General features: G+C 41.5%; 1 protein-coding gene across 2 annotated transcripts in view; it reads right to left on the bottom strand.

The window, feature by feature from the left end:
* Positions 1 to 16001, bottom strand: part of GALR1 (galanin receptor 1) — a 199430-nt gene that overhangs the window by 143872 nt on the left and 39557 nt on the right. The window lies entirely within an intron of this gene.

Raw genomic sequence — 16001 nt, 5'->3', positions numbered from 1 at the left:
TCTCTAACTTTCTGAATCTCTCATCCTATTAAATTTAACCCTTTGTGTCAGTATTTTATTTAAAGTTATGTGACTTATAGATAGCACATACCTGAACCATTAAGATGTTTAATTGAAATCAGGAGGCTGATGCCTCAATCTGAAATCAATGGATGTTTTAAATACAGATGTGGCCGTTCTCATCCTTTCCATGAATCGGTTTCATGAGCAGCCTCAATGTGATAGTAGCTAGCCACCACAAGCTACAGCCCTTTCACAAGAGAGTACACACTAAGCATTCCTATGGAAGTGGCCATGCATAGCCGCAATACCATTATTTGCAATAAACCAGTCACGGTTGCCACGAATAGAGTGCACAAAGCCCAGGGACATATATGTGACTTAAAGATGCATCCAAACAATTCTCTACTTTTGTTTTAAAGGACTCATGTTTCAGGAAAATATAGAGCACGTCATTGCATTTTCGCCAGTAGACAGAAGAGCTAGTAGGATAAATCCATAGACTTACTGTATTATATATACTGGTTTTGTGGTCTGTCAATGAATGTCAGGATGCTAATTTTTTTAAGCCAAGTAACCTTTTTCCCGTCTCTCATAGGCCATTATTTGGGTTCTAGCCTGCAGAAGCTACAGCTTGTTATTTTTCAGTCATACTAAAAGAAATATATTAGGAACCATACAGCTGTATTGCATCTTTGACATAGAATATCATAATTGTGCCGTATTTAATGTCCATGTAGGCTTTATGCTTATCTATCAGTTGAATGATTGGATAACATATTTTTTTTCTGAATGTTCTGCCAACAAGTACTTTCATAAAATTCTTCTGGCTCACACTTCTTGAATTGTGATAAATTGTGAATAAAGTCATGACACTATTATGCATTATCACTGCAGTTTTACTGTTCCTGAAACTCTCATGTTGATGTCTTTGGTGCCCACTATCCAGTCTTGTTAAAATTCACTTGAATAATGTATTATTTTACAGTGAAGTCAACTTTAAGATATCATTGCATTAAACTTCCCTTGATGGTAAATGTATTGCTTTTATGTTTGACTGCATAGCCACAGCTAAATAAAAATAGTATTTGTTACAAAATAATCAATGCATAATCATAAAGCCCCCCATACACGGTCCGTTAATCGGATCCGTTGTGTGCTTAAACAGCACACATCGGATCGGATCGCATCCCTAGTGCATGCATTGTGCATGCACTGCGATCCGATCCGATGTATAGCTAGTACAAAAAGTATGTGCAGCACATACTTTTTGTACCGTACTATGTGATGCGCGGGAGCGCGCATCGCATAGTACAAAACGGAGCCATACACAACGGACCGTGTATGGGCTCCTTAATGTCATATCTCAGATCCAATGTTTTTTGTTTTGTTTCTTTCTTCAAATCCAATAGGCATTGCTGTTGCCTTTTTGAACTTTCAAAAAAGGCCATCAATGGTTCATTTAGCAACAAGAGAAATTGTTGAGACAAAAAGCTTTGTTTTCTTTTTCAACAAGGTTAAATGTGCACATCATTGCATTTATATTGCATTGCACCCCCGGACACCACCCTGTCCGAATGCGTTCACGAGCCTGTTCGGGTTTTCCCACCCTGACTTGGAGCACGCCTTTTCAGCGCCCGCGAGATACCGCTGTCGCCTCACCTGTGCAGGCCACACGTCAGTGCAAAATAAATTGCCAAATATCATTTTTATTTTAGAATAAAGGGGTTACTAAATAATACTGACGTATTAATAATCCTTTAAAAATTTTCTGTGTCTGCTGTTGTGTGTGTAAGCCGGGAGAGGGTACTACAAGTCTCACCTCACCTGTGCACGCCAAAGGTCGGTGCAAATTGCAAAATATCATTTTTATTTTACAATAATAAAGGGGTTACTGACTTCTTAATAATCCTTTTACATTTTTCTGTGTCTGCTGCTGTGTGGTTTTTAGATGGGAGATAGTACTACAAGTCTCACCTCACCTGTGTGCACACCAGTGCTGCAAAATAATGGGTGCTGCAAAATAATCCATCTAATTTTTTGGACAATAAGGGTTACTGACTTAAATTCCTTAATAAGAATCCTTTTACATTTTTCTGTGTCTGCTACTGCGTGACTGTTATCTGGGACAGGCCAGGGTAGTACAAGTCTCAACTCACCTGTGTGCACACCGCACATCGGTGCTGCAAAATAAGAAACCATTCTTATTAATAAGGGTTACCGACTTAAATAATAATCCTTTCAAATTTTCCTGTGTCTCTCCTGCTGTGTGGCTGTACTCCAGAAAGATAATGGAGAACCAAAATATGGAGGCTCCAATAGTATAAGAACCACTTCCTCCAAGTGCTGAAGCTGCTGTCACTAGTCAAGACATAGAACATGATGATGAAATGCCATCAACGCCATATGCCAATGCCCAATGTCATCGTTGAGGGCGTGTGAAATCCAAAAAAGGCAAAGTTGAGTACATTTAAGAAAAAAAAACAAATGTACCTTATTTTTCGCTCTATAAGATGCACCTGACCATAAGACGCACCTGGTTTTAGAGGAGGAAAACAGGGGAAAAAGATTCTGCTAGGGTCAGGGAAAAACCCTCTATGATATGATGGTAATCTGGAGGTCAACTTACATTTTTATTTATTTCTCATGTTTTCTTTCTGTGTGATCTGGGCCATATGGTTAATAATCCTCTATTAACAAAGGTCTGGCATTAGCCAGTCCAGTGGAGTGCCTGGAGCCAGCCTGCAACCTGGAGTCCCTGCTTCCATTTACACAACCCCACTAATAATAAGACCCTTAACCCTGGTACCTTTAATATGAAGTTTGCAGGGAACGGTACCAAATGTCTGCACTGTAGGAGTCCAACTACAGCACTCAGAGCCTCTGCTCTGCTAGTACGTTTGCCAGTGAACAGTCCAGGCCAGGTATGTGTGTGGCAGGGTGACAGCGTGTCCTCTCAGCCTGTAGAGCTGTCGCGGCTGCGGTCTCTTCTCCTTGTATGGCAGAGCCGAGGGCTTGTGCAGCAACAAGGGGGGGGGGGAATATCCTCTCTTCCCCTGGGAGCTACTATATGCTGTATGCTGCGGCTGGCTTTCCCCCCAGCCTCTCACCACCACGGGCTGTGCGGCAGTGCCGGGAGCTTGTACAGCAGCTCTCCCTCCCTCAGCCTCTCATCTCTGCAAGCTTGCGAGGCGGCATCGGGAACTTGTGCAGCAGTGCAGTGGGTTTATGCAGTGGCAAAGGGGGAGAAAATATCTTCTCAGCCCACGAGTGCTAACGTATGTCGCGACTCTCACCTCCGGCTTCTGCTGCGTTGTGAAGGATCCTACAGCATGCAGGAGAGAGCTTTTTGCATGCTTTTTTTGCAGAGGAAGAGAAAAAGTGCATCTTATGGTACGAAAAATATGGTACGAAAAATATGGTAAATACTTGAAGGAGAAACATAAACTTGCAATATGCCATTTACCACACGGAGTGGCATGTTCTTGACTAGTGGTCCAGCTTCACACGGCGATCACAGCCCTCCTCCTCTACCCCCACTAGAATTAGTGCCCGGAGCCCAGTGAACTAGGGATGTGCCCGGTGCACATCCCTAGTTCAATGTAAACTAGCTTTGTTTAATGCACAAAATTATAAAAATTATTGTATACAATTATCTTCAGGCTGCAGGTTTGTGTATAAGGTGTATATTAAACATAAATGCATGGTAAATAACTGTCAATGCTAGTCAGTCTCACCACTGATTGCATGTGTTTATAGAGCATGATACTGCCTATTAATGAATGTCATGTGTCAACACAAGCCTTAAAAAGTGTTGTGTGAGGCATAGACTCACACTTAGGCCCTTATTTAGATCTGATTGCAGTACAAATTTGTTTCGAAAATGGTCAAAACCATGTGCACTGCAGGTGGGGCAGATGTAACATGTGCAGAGAGAGTTAAATTTGGGTGGGGTGTGTTGAAACTGAAATCTAAATTGCAGTGTAAAAATAATGCAGCCAGTATTCACCATGCACAGAAACAAAATAACTCACACAAATCTGATTCTCTCTGCACATGTTACATCTGCCCCACCTGCAGTGCACATGGTTTTGCCCATTTTCCAAACAAATTTGTACTGCGATCAGATCTGAGTAAAGGCCTTAATGTGGTGTACTGTACACATGGTTCGATTTGGTCTAGTTTTTTTTTATTTGATTTGCTTATACTGTATAAGCAAATTTTAAATCGAAATCTAATCAAAACTGAATGGTTTCCAGCAGCATTTGATCCCGATGTGTGGCTCTGTGGCATTGAAATCAAATAGAAAAATAGACTGTACAGGCAAGACTATGTATTACAGATCTGTACTGTTTAGTTTATATCGAATGTGTATACAAATTGTATTATACTAATATGGGTATAGGTTAAAGGATCAACAATGTCTAGGTAGACAGTCAATAGGTCAACACAAAAAGGTCAACAAGCACATCAGGCTGGCCGCCATGTCAATTTGGTTCAACTACAAAGGTGGCCATAATTGACTTTGCGGTCAGACTGATGTGCCAGTGCTCACCATAGACTCCTGCAGAGACGGATTGGCCCACCGGGAAACCGGGACATTTCCCAGTGGGCCGGACCAGATGTCCCTCCGGCTGTGCCGCCTACCTTGGTTCCAGGGCTGCCGGAAGCAAGCGGCCGCAGTCTGGTCACAAACGGCAGCATTGCCCAAAACAAATATGTCTGCCGCATATATGCATATACTATATGCACATATGCAGCGGCCATATTTGTACTTTGTGACCAGCCGCGGCCATGACGTCTGATGACGACGGCGGTGCCTGGTGAGTACTAGTGTCCGCACCCCCACCCCCCTGGGCTCTATCGTCAGGCAACAAGCCCCCCCCCCCGGCTGTATCGTCAGTCACCCCCCCCGGGCTACATCGTCAGCAACACACACACATTCCCCCTGGCAGTAGCGTCAGCACCCCCCCCCCCCCCCTCATTCCCGGGACGGGTCACTATCCCAATCCACCCCTGGAATCCTGTATTAAGACTTTAACATATGTGTCTATGGTGCGAACCAGCCATAGATGCAAATGTTAAATTAATAGCCTGTGCGTCTATGGAGGAGTGCACAACCTATTAGGTGTGGAGGATTTCCCTCAGTATCGGGGCGTAACTGCCCCATGTAGATTATGATTGGGAATGATAAAGTAGTACACTAACTGGGGGTCCACGTGCTCAGGTGTCCACACATGGAAAACTCTTGCTGACTTTTCCAAATCAAGCTTTTGCTTTTGTCATCCTTTTCCCAGTTTCGACCTTGCGGTTGTTGACCTTTTGGTGTCAACCTATTGACTGTCTACCTAGACAATGTTGACCCTATAATCCATACACATAATAGTATAATACAATTTGTATACAACATTTATAGTTTTGCATAGCACTGTAAACTGATTTTATTTTTGAAGGCATGACTTGCCAAACCAATTAAGATTACAATCTAATTTTGTTTTCTGGCAACAGAGGAACCAAGATGACTTATTTTCTCATCATATTGCATGCCTCTTTACTGTAGCTTGAAACTTAAAAGCTTTCATTGGAGGTTTATGGTCTACTAACATTTTTGCAATATCTGCTTTATATCTTTGTTTTCTTTATTTCCTTACTTGTTAGTTGCCAGCATTCGTGAATGAAACAAGTTATTTTCATTAAAATGTTAACAGATGATTTAACTTACTTTTATGGGTTATTTTTTTTTACAAATTATTGTGTGTTTCTTTGTGTGAATATATTTCTTTAAAACTGCTAGCAATTAAATGTGTTTAGCTTGTGCCATGCTTGTCCTGCAGGGTACATTAATGCATGTGGAGTGGAGAGGTGGTGGTATGTGCATATGTGTGTGTGTATATACAGATGGAGCAGGTCTCATCTTGGCAGGGGATGGCGCTGGCGTCTCCAGCCGCCATTCCCCGCCAGCGCCATGGCGATGGTGAGAAGGGGACGCGCGCGCACGAGAGGCGCGCGCGTCCCCTTCCGACGGCGCTTCCATCCGTTCCCTCGGGTCCACGCCGGCTTGCCGGCGGTAACCCGGGGTCCCCGCCGCCTGCCCGCACCCCCCCCTAACCCCCCTAACCCTGTCCGTCTTCCTGAGGCGGAGACGGACAGGGTTTCCGTCGCGCTGGCGTCGGAGACTGAGACGCGCGTGCGCGTGAGACGCACGCGCGTCTCAGTATAGTCGCTGGCGAGGCTGCTGGCGGGTCACCAGCGGGGACGTTCTGGCGATCCGCCAGCCAGGATGGGAAGTGCCCCATCTGTATACATATATATATATACTGTATATATGTATATATATATATTAATGTATGTATGTTTATGTATGTATATACAGATGGAGCTGGCATCTTCATTGCAGGGGCTGGCAAAAGTATCGCCAGCCCCCGCCAGCGGCCGGCTCCCACCAGGGGGCGTGCACGCACAAGTCGCTCCTGCTCCCCATGGCAATGGAGCTTGCCCCGGGTCCCTGCCGTCGGCGCCGGTCCTCCTCGCCACCCAACCCCCCTAACCCTGCCCATCTCCCTGAAGCGGAGAAGGAGGTCCCGCAGCGCAGCCTGCGAGAGACTGGGACACGTGCGTGACTGTGAGATGCACACGCGTCCCAGTTCAGTGTAGCCCCTGTCCGCCAGCACTCGCCAGAGGGGAGGCTCTATCGAGCCCCGGCCAAGGATGACAGGGGCTAAATCTGTATAATAGATACAGTATATATATATATATATATATATATATATATATATATATATATATATATATATATATATATATATATATGAAATGTATTAGATTGGGCCGCCTTACCCACAAACTTCCCTGGTTGGCGAGGGAAAGACACAACCAATAGACAAACAATTGTGGGATGGTGCCTTATATGAACTTTCTATTAGTCCTTTATACACCTTCATTGATGTCTTCAATAATGTTCACAACCTAAATCCATAAAAAAGTTTTTTTTTCGTTAAAAGTATGCTTCAGTGGATACACATAGGCAGTATACAGCAAAGACATGTACTGTAAGACATGTTTATTTAACGCAGCCACATAACCTATAATCATCATTATCATTAGTTGCACCATTCCAACAGCAGCAGCAATAGACATGACTCCTGACAGGCATGTATGCCAATGGCTAGAGCCAGAGACACATTTTTAACTCTACACCCAGTGCACTCCACATTGAAAACAGTTGGCATTGGCATTAGGTCTCTTCTGTGCAGGGATGTGCAGTCAGGGGAGGCAGGGGAGGCAGAGCCTCCCCTGTCATAATGATGTGAATAATAAAAAGAAGATATTTCTATATCTTCTTTTATTATTTTCATCATTTCTACCTCTCCCCCTGCCTCCTACCATCTTACACTGCTGCATGTGAGGGTGGGAGGCAGCGGGAGAGGTGCCTCCCGCTGTTAACATTTAAACACCGGGCAGCGGGGGCCGGGTAGGGGAGGGCAGGGTGCAGCAATGGGCTGTAAAAGCCCATTGAAAATGAATGGTGAAGCGGCACTCATACTGGTGCCGCAATGACAGGGGCACCAGTATGAATGCACGCCCCCAGATGTGATTGGGTCAGCGGATCCAGTGATGGATCCGCTGTCCAATCACACACATGCAGGGCCCACCTGCATAGGATGCAGCAGCGCGACAGCGTGGAGTCCGGCGCCGCTGTCACCGCCGAGGAGAGGTGAGTCCGCCGGGGGAGGGGGGTGCATGTACGCCCTGCTGCCTGTGCCCGGCCGTTGCATATACCATATAGCATGGTATGCGGGCGGGCGGGCGAGGGGGGGGGGGGTCACGTGCGGGGAGATCAGTGCCTCCCCAGGCAATGACCTCACCGCACGTCACTGCTTCTGTGTTCTGCAAGCAGATAAGCTGGGCACAGACTCTGTACTGTACTTTACTGTGTTAATCTGGGGGCCAGTGTTTTTTATTTTTGGGTTCTATGGGGCAGAATGTGAATGATTGTTGTTGTTTTTTTTAATGTGGGGACTAATATGATTTTTTTTTGTTCATGTGGGGGCCAATATTTTTTTTTTTCCCAGTGGAGGTCAGTGTGTGTGTGAGTGTGTTCATTGTGTCGCGCATTGAAAATCACTGCAATAGAGGATATACAGTAGTAAAAGATTTATATAGCTGAGAAAGGTCTTTCTAAGTGATATGTTTTTACTATAGCCTCTTGTGTGTACACTCAATATCGTTAACGATGTGCACTCCTGCTCAGTATTTTGATTTGACTACCGGCAGAACCACCTTGAAGTCTTCCTGCAGAAGTGTGAGCAGGATTTCTCCTAAAGTTTACATTGCCACAATATATAAATTATGTATATGTCTGTAGCAAGTGTCATAGAGGGTAAAAAACATATTGCTATTTTCACTTACTGATTTTGGCACTGTGCTCTAATGCAACTCACATACAAATTATTTGTTTGTGCTTTGATGCAGCTTACATAAAACAAAATTATTCTCTTTAATGATGGAGATGCAATGATGCCATTGGTCGGAACATGCACAGAGAGGTCATGGACATGTGCTTTGATCACAGTCAAATAAAAATTCTATTTTGGTCTGCAAAAGTATTCTAGGAATAAAATTGACTATTCCACCAAGTAATGGAAGAATAAATGAAACAGTATAAAAAAATTTCAAGAATGGTTTAATAATAAAATGTGAAAAAAAATATGTGACTTGCAGGAACGCTGCAGGAACTTATTAACCAGTACAAAGCCATAAACCCTATGAAAATGTGCATTTTGCCAGGATTCAATAAAAGATAAATAAATTTGGTATTTATTAAAACTGTAACTAAAGACATACAGTATCATAGACTAAATCTGGCGGTTACTAAAGTTTCGTCTGTGGGGACGTTTAACAAGATCCGAAAGCTTTGTTTGTCATAAATGGTATTAGCTGGTCTTCCTCATATATATGTCCAGCAGTATATGGATCTTCAGATCTTATTCCAGCTTGCTGTATGCTCCAGCCCTCCCTATTCTCAATTAAATTTCTATGCAAGTGGCACAACCAAGTCAGAACCCAAAAATATACTGACAGTAAGTACTATCACTATACTATAAACTCTTTACTAGGACAGCATATTAATGACTGTGCTGTGCAGCTGGAATGTCTTTGTAAATTGCTTTGAAGAGTCATCTCTTATTATTTCAAATAATGGTGATAAGAAAAGGTTTTAAATGGGGGAACAATTTGGATTTTTTTATGAATGTGCATTTCCTAAACAATTTGGCTATTTGATTTTACTTATTCAATAAGGTCCTTTTCCATCATGTGCTAAGCCCTGAGGGTGCACTTTCCTTGCAGCCTCAGGAGCTGCAAAGAAAAGTTAGAGTGGAGATTCACCCATGGGATTATAAGGGTGGGTTAACCCATAGATGAACCACATGATCAGTGTTTTATTCTATGCTGGTGTGCACTCATCCTAAACATGCTGCTGCTAGTGAGCTGTGATTTAGGGTAAGAATGTTTGTTAGTGATCTTTAGTCATAAACATTGGTTTAATAAAAGTATCTGGTGTCTGTAATGATTAGGTTAATACAGTAATATAATTGTATAGAAAGCAGCACATCCAATAAATATAAGTAGTGCCTACAAGATGCAGACAGTCCAATGTTCACAATAAAATAAAATTAAACAAATGGAAAACATGCTTAGGGATGAATTAATGCAAGGTCAAATTGCATTTTGAATTTATTGCATATGCATCACATTGATCATATATTTTAAGCTGAGTGAGAAGAAAATAAATATCACAGCATATATTTGCAACATTAATATCACTACTTGCAAAACTGCCCAAAATATTTGTTACTAATGTTATATAGAAATGTTACACAAATATTTAAGCACATACACACCTATGTGTGGAGATATATACAACCTTTTGGAGTATGACATCCCCTCAATGGCTCCCTGATTCTAGATTTACAAAAGTAGGCAAGTTTGCCTTAAATATCCTCTATTTACTAATCAATATACCTCGATATTGTGTCTGTATATTGAACTGTTCACCTGCGACAGTAGTAATTCTTAGAGACATGCTCAACTGAGGTGACCTCAATGTTGGTGGGTAGGTTCACATTTTTGATCAAATATATGTTAACAACTTCTTATATGATATCCAAATATAACATACTTGACTACCTGACCCTCTCCATGAGGGAGAAAATGCTCTGTTCCTGGACTTCAATATGGATACGGGTTTGCTCCTTTGTGGAGCTGGTGGTATGTCTGCACTCTAAGAGAATTTAGATGTATATGATCCGCAGATCAAATCCCCACATTGGATCGGTTCGCGGGGGTGCGGTTCCCAAACAGTGATAGTTAGGCAATAAACAGGAAGAAAAAAGGACTGTTGTTTAGGGAACGCACTTGGACAAAAAAATTAATCACATAAAATTTAACTTTTAATGAGTTATATTGTTAAAAGGTCCCATTATATAACATGGTGGGAAGCCGCAGTGAATTTAAAGAGGTTAAAATCATACGCACAAACATATACACACAGATGGTGTTTAGGTGATAAAGAATTGAGGAAAAAGTGATCCTAAAAAGATCTTGACTGGAGAATGTCAGTTTTATTTATTAAGCAGATTTTCAATGTGTGGAGAAAATAATTTATTTATTGTCTAGAGGATGTTGTTATTTTATAAATACCTCTGACAATAAAAATTCTTGTGTTTGGTACCCAAAATGTGTTTTTACTATTAGGTCACTGATACTTTGGTTGACTCTCAGCTAATCCGCTAAAGAGTCATGGGCACTTTAAATGCATGAGGCCCAGGGGTAGATGTATATTGGTCCCCTATGCTATGTTCAAAAAATATTCCCAGACAGACACAGTCACCTATAATTGGTACCGTGGTTGTCAGGTAGGTATTTAACAGATATGATGCAGACAGTTCCGGCTGTATACCTAATTAGATACTAGGTCAGCTGGGATACTGTCTGTTATTTACAAAAAGAGAGCATAACATTAAGTTGCTTCCTGATCAGTATTTTGTATTCAGGAAAAAGGATTGCTGATTGCTATGTTCAAATATTGATAATTGGATACAGTCACCTAAATTGGGGACTGGGTGGTCTTAACAATTCTGGCAATAGTTGCCTCTATTGCTGCCACCTATCAATTATTATATGAGCAGATCTGGGAAAAACCTTGCTTAGTACAAGTTTGAATACTTTTGCAGGCAAGGGTGCCCTCTGCTGCTCATATCAGGAACATAGCATGAGAATCCTTAGTAATCAGTGTAACACATAGGGAAATTCTAAATAACTAAACACATTTGAAAGATATTTCTGCTAACTGACATTTCAGTCTAGATCTAACCAACACGTTTTACTGCTCTACGCAGCTTTCTCAAGGCCCTGAGAAAGCTGCGTAGAGCAGTGAAACATGTGTTGGTTAGATCTAGACTGAAATGTCAGTTAGCAGAAATATCTTTCAAATGTGTTTAGTTATTTAGAATTTCCCTATGTGTTACACTGATTACTAAGGATTCTCATGCTATGTTCCTGATATGAGCAGCAGAGGGCACCCTTGCCTGCAAAAGTATTCAAACTTGTACTAAGCAAGGTTTTTCCCAGATCTGCTCATATAATAATTGATAGGTGGCAGCAATAGAGGCAACTATTGCCAGAATTGTTAAGACCACCCAGTCCCCAATTTAGGTGACTGTATCCAATTATCAATATTTGAACATAGCAATCAGCAATCCTTTTTCCTGAATACAAAATACTGATCAGGAAGCAACTTAATGTTATGCTCTCTTTTTGTAAATAACAGACAGTATCCCAGCTGACCTAGTATCTAATTAGGTATACAGCCGGAACTGTCTGCATCATATCTGTTAAATACCTACCTGACAACCACGGTACCAATTATAGGTGACTGTGTCTGTCTGGGAATATTTTTTGAACATAGCATAGGGGACCAATATACATCTACCCCTGGGCCTCATGCATTTAAAGTGCCCATGACTCTTTAGCGGATTAGCTGAGAGTCAACCAAAGTATCAGTGACCTAATAGTAAAAACACATTTTGGGTACCAAACACAAGAATTTTTATTGTCAGAGGTATTTATAAAATAACAACATCCTCTAGACAATAAATAAATTATTTTCTCCACACATTGAAAATCTGCTTAATAAATAAAACTGACATTCTCCAGTCAAGATCTTTTTAGGATCACTTTTTCCTCAATTCTTTATCACCTAAACACCATCTGTGTGTATATGTTTGTGCGTATGATTTTAACCTCTTTAAATTCACTGCGGCTTCCCACCATGTTATATAATGGGACCTTTTAACAATATAACTCATTAAAAGTTAAATTTTATGTGATTAATTTTTTTGTCCAAGTGCGTTCCCTAAACAACAGTCCTTTTTTCTTCCTGTTTATTGACTGTTCCTGGACTTCCCTGGTAATGTAGGATTACCAAGTATGATATATACTAAAAAATAATATATATTATGTTAATAGTAATAATTGCATAGTGCACCCGCATCCATCTCTTTTTGCAAAAAATAAATAAATGTTTTGTTATAACTAATCACATAAATATAAACTATCTACATTTAATTGAAGGACACATACACTAAATGCTACCTAATAAATCAGCACCTCTTTTAATCCTGACACACCAGATGCTGGGGAAAATTAGGATTCAGGTAGGAGGTAGGTTATGGGAGAATTTAGAAGGGCAGTGAGAGGGATTAGTGAGACAGCAGGGCGGGGGGGGGGGGCATAACCAAAGGTGCCGGATTATCTGTGGTGTAAATGTATTGATATTTATAATGTAGCTTTATTCTACCTTGCAAGAATTAAGCTGTTTTATAAAATTCAAGTCCTATACTTTGTGACCTATCTGTACACATATATTTCTTGTCATGTGGCTAATTCTTGTATTCTTTGTAGCTATTTCACAAATTCAACCCCACTTTTAACTTGCGCTCTTGGTTCTCACAGTGTTATCATAAGTTGCTGTGGCTATTTTTGGAATGTTTGTACTTATCCAAAAACAGTTTGAAAACGCGTGGAACTTTTGAAGGACAACAATATTAATCTGCATATTTTACTCTGGGAGAAAAAGGTGATATTGATTAATAACATCCTCAGCCCTGAACTTCGGCAGCATGACTGGGGTCACACACTTAGCAAATATTTGATATACATTTGTAATGTATCACAGAGATGTGTTCTGTTATGAAGACAACATATTTATTATGTACATATCAGTATATTAATTATATGGCTTCAAATATCACTGTGCAAATTTAGAAAAAAAAAACCAGAACATTTAAAAGGAAAAGGCTTTAAATGACAGTAAAGTACACAGAAAATTGCCTTGACAGATACTAGATTTACAAAATGATATACTGTAATGAATGGAACATTCTCCAACATCATTTTCAGGACAAAATGTTCTATTCTTCCCTATTTATTATAACAATGTTTGTTCTGGTGTACAGTACAGTATATGCAAATGCGTTTACTGATGCATAATTGTCATTGTTCAATTTTTGAGGCATTTTTTTAATTGAACTATAATGGTATAACAGGAGGTCAAATGGAGTAAATAATGGAGTCATGTAATATGGAATGACATTTGAGGTAAAACTTAGTCTGCCATGTGACCCCCCCACCCCCCCCCCCCCCTCCTCCCCAGTGCCAGATTATGGTCTAAATGGGCCTGGAGCTAAAAATTATCAAGGGCCTTTTATGCGCAATAATAGGGGTTGTGGCCAGCACCTAGTAATGTTGGGGGCGTGACCAGGGCACTAAGAGGTTAATCAGCAATCAGCAATACTATAGTGGTCCAGTGAGGAAGGTGTGCACAGTTCAACTCCTAAGGCAGGAATGCTGCCTTAGGAGTTGAACTGTGCACACCTTCCTCACTGGACCACTATATTATTGCTAATTTCTGACAAACCTCTTAGCGCCCAGCTTCACCAATCTGAACAATATAATCTCCTTTAAACTCTGAAGATCTACTGAAGGTGGACATCTCTCAAACTGTTACGTCCCACTTACCAATATTGTCCAAAGGACTATTGTGTGTAGGACCACCATAGCCTTCTGCGGAATCCCATTCCATATACGAATATTGTGTGGTCATCCTATACAGCTGTACCCTGACTGATCGTTTTGTTCACTCGATAAGAGGATCTTTTATTTTGATTATAAGAAACATTGATCTGTACTAAAAAACCTATATGCACATTGTTAAACCCTGAGGGCATTTTTTGTTAAATACTATTTTGAACGTATTTTGTTTTTAAGGTTTAGCGCACTCTTCCCATTCTTCCAAAACTCAGTAGACAACACTTTAGCCCCTTGTATGTGGTCACCTAAGTTTACCACACCATATACCCCTTAAGCAAATCATGCAACACAATAGTAACCCCCTTATACTGTACTTGCCTCTTACACATTATGCCACATGGAATGAGCCAAAATTCATACTGACTGAGCCACAATTCCCACCATGGCACACGGATTGAGTCAAAATTCACGTTATTCCACACAGATTAATGCAAAATTCACATTTTGACACATGGATTGAGCCAAAATAGACACTATACCAAATGGATTGAGTCAAAATTCACAATATGCTTCACAAATAGGGACATTGCATGCCAAAGTCGCGCATTAAAAATTTACACCATAATGCCCATTACATGTTAAGCCACGCACCATAATTTCCATTATGTATTATGCCAAACACCCATAATTCCTATTAAAAATGGTGCTATATAACTGCTGACTACCTACATGCTCATTGCCAGGGGTTCCATGCTCCTTGCCATGTGGGATTACATGCTCGCGGTAACTGGGGGACAGCTGCCTCCGGGCAGAAGTGACAGCCATTGAGAGCTGGGCAGAGAGCGAGGGCTCCGGAGCACTGCAGGTCCCAGCTACAGTATTTGAAATATTAACCCTTTGACACAAGAAAATGTAGGGACTTACCCGAGAATATGGTCCCAGGATCATGCAGGGACATTCCCGGAATGGCCACTTTTACACCAGCCTAGTCCCTGCATTTTCAGGTGTGAAGGGGAGAGAAAACCACCCCTCCTCCCTCATTAATCAGCTATATCGTTTAACCGGCTATATCTTCAGAACCAACAGACCCATTTACATGGCATTTAAGTGGGGCTTCGAACGATTTTGGTCCCATGAAACTGGGCCATTTGGGTCCAGAGAAATCTGCCCTCAAAGAATATGAACAGCCATGAAATTACATTTCAGAAATAAAAAAAATCGGTTTACCTCCGGGACCCATATGAACCAGCCTGGTATCAGATTGAAGGCCCATCGATTTGGGTTCAAATGAGATCAAAGCTTCTGTGATGCCAGGGGAACTGACAGCCGTTGGAACCGGGTGGGGGTTGGAATTAGCGGGTCCCATGTTATCCTATGGGGAAAACGTTCCAGATTTGCCCCACGTTATCTCCGGTTCCCGGGGTGCTAGCGATGCGGGGCTGGGCTAGTTGGAAAGCCCTGGTCCTCATCTACAAAATGGGAGAGTGGGCCTGGAGTTAATCCGGCCCTGCCCCCCCCCCCCCCTAGTAACTTTTTACTAGTATAAATATAGACTTATCATTTATTCCTGTATGATTCCCTACATCAGAGCTGCACATAAGAATTTTGGATTCAATGACCCATATGACCCTTGGCTCCCATCCTACATTTTATGCATTACCATTTGTTATTATTATTACTATCGTCAGGTAGAGGTAGAGAATTCCAGAGGTAGGGAGAATAACAGCCAAAATCTTGGAGGAAGGAATGGGAGGACGTAATCAGATGACAGTAGAGGTGGCATGTATTTGTGAAGTGCAGAGAGTGGGTGGGAGTATACTATAAAGGGACATAAGGTCAGATATGTAAATTTCAGGGGAATGTGTAAAAGCTTTGAAAGTGAGCGTGAGAAACTTGAATTGGATTTGGAA

This window comes from Crinia signifera, chromosome 5 (genome assembly GCF_055691185.1).
Source record: "Crinia signifera chromosome 5, ASM5569118v1, whole genome shotgun sequence".
NCBI classification, from domain to species: Eukaryota; Metazoa; Chordata; class Amphibia; order Anura; family Myobatrachidae; genus Crinia; species Crinia signifera.
Note: the sequence above shows the minus strand (reverse complement) of the source record. Positions and strands in the feature narration are given on the sequence as shown.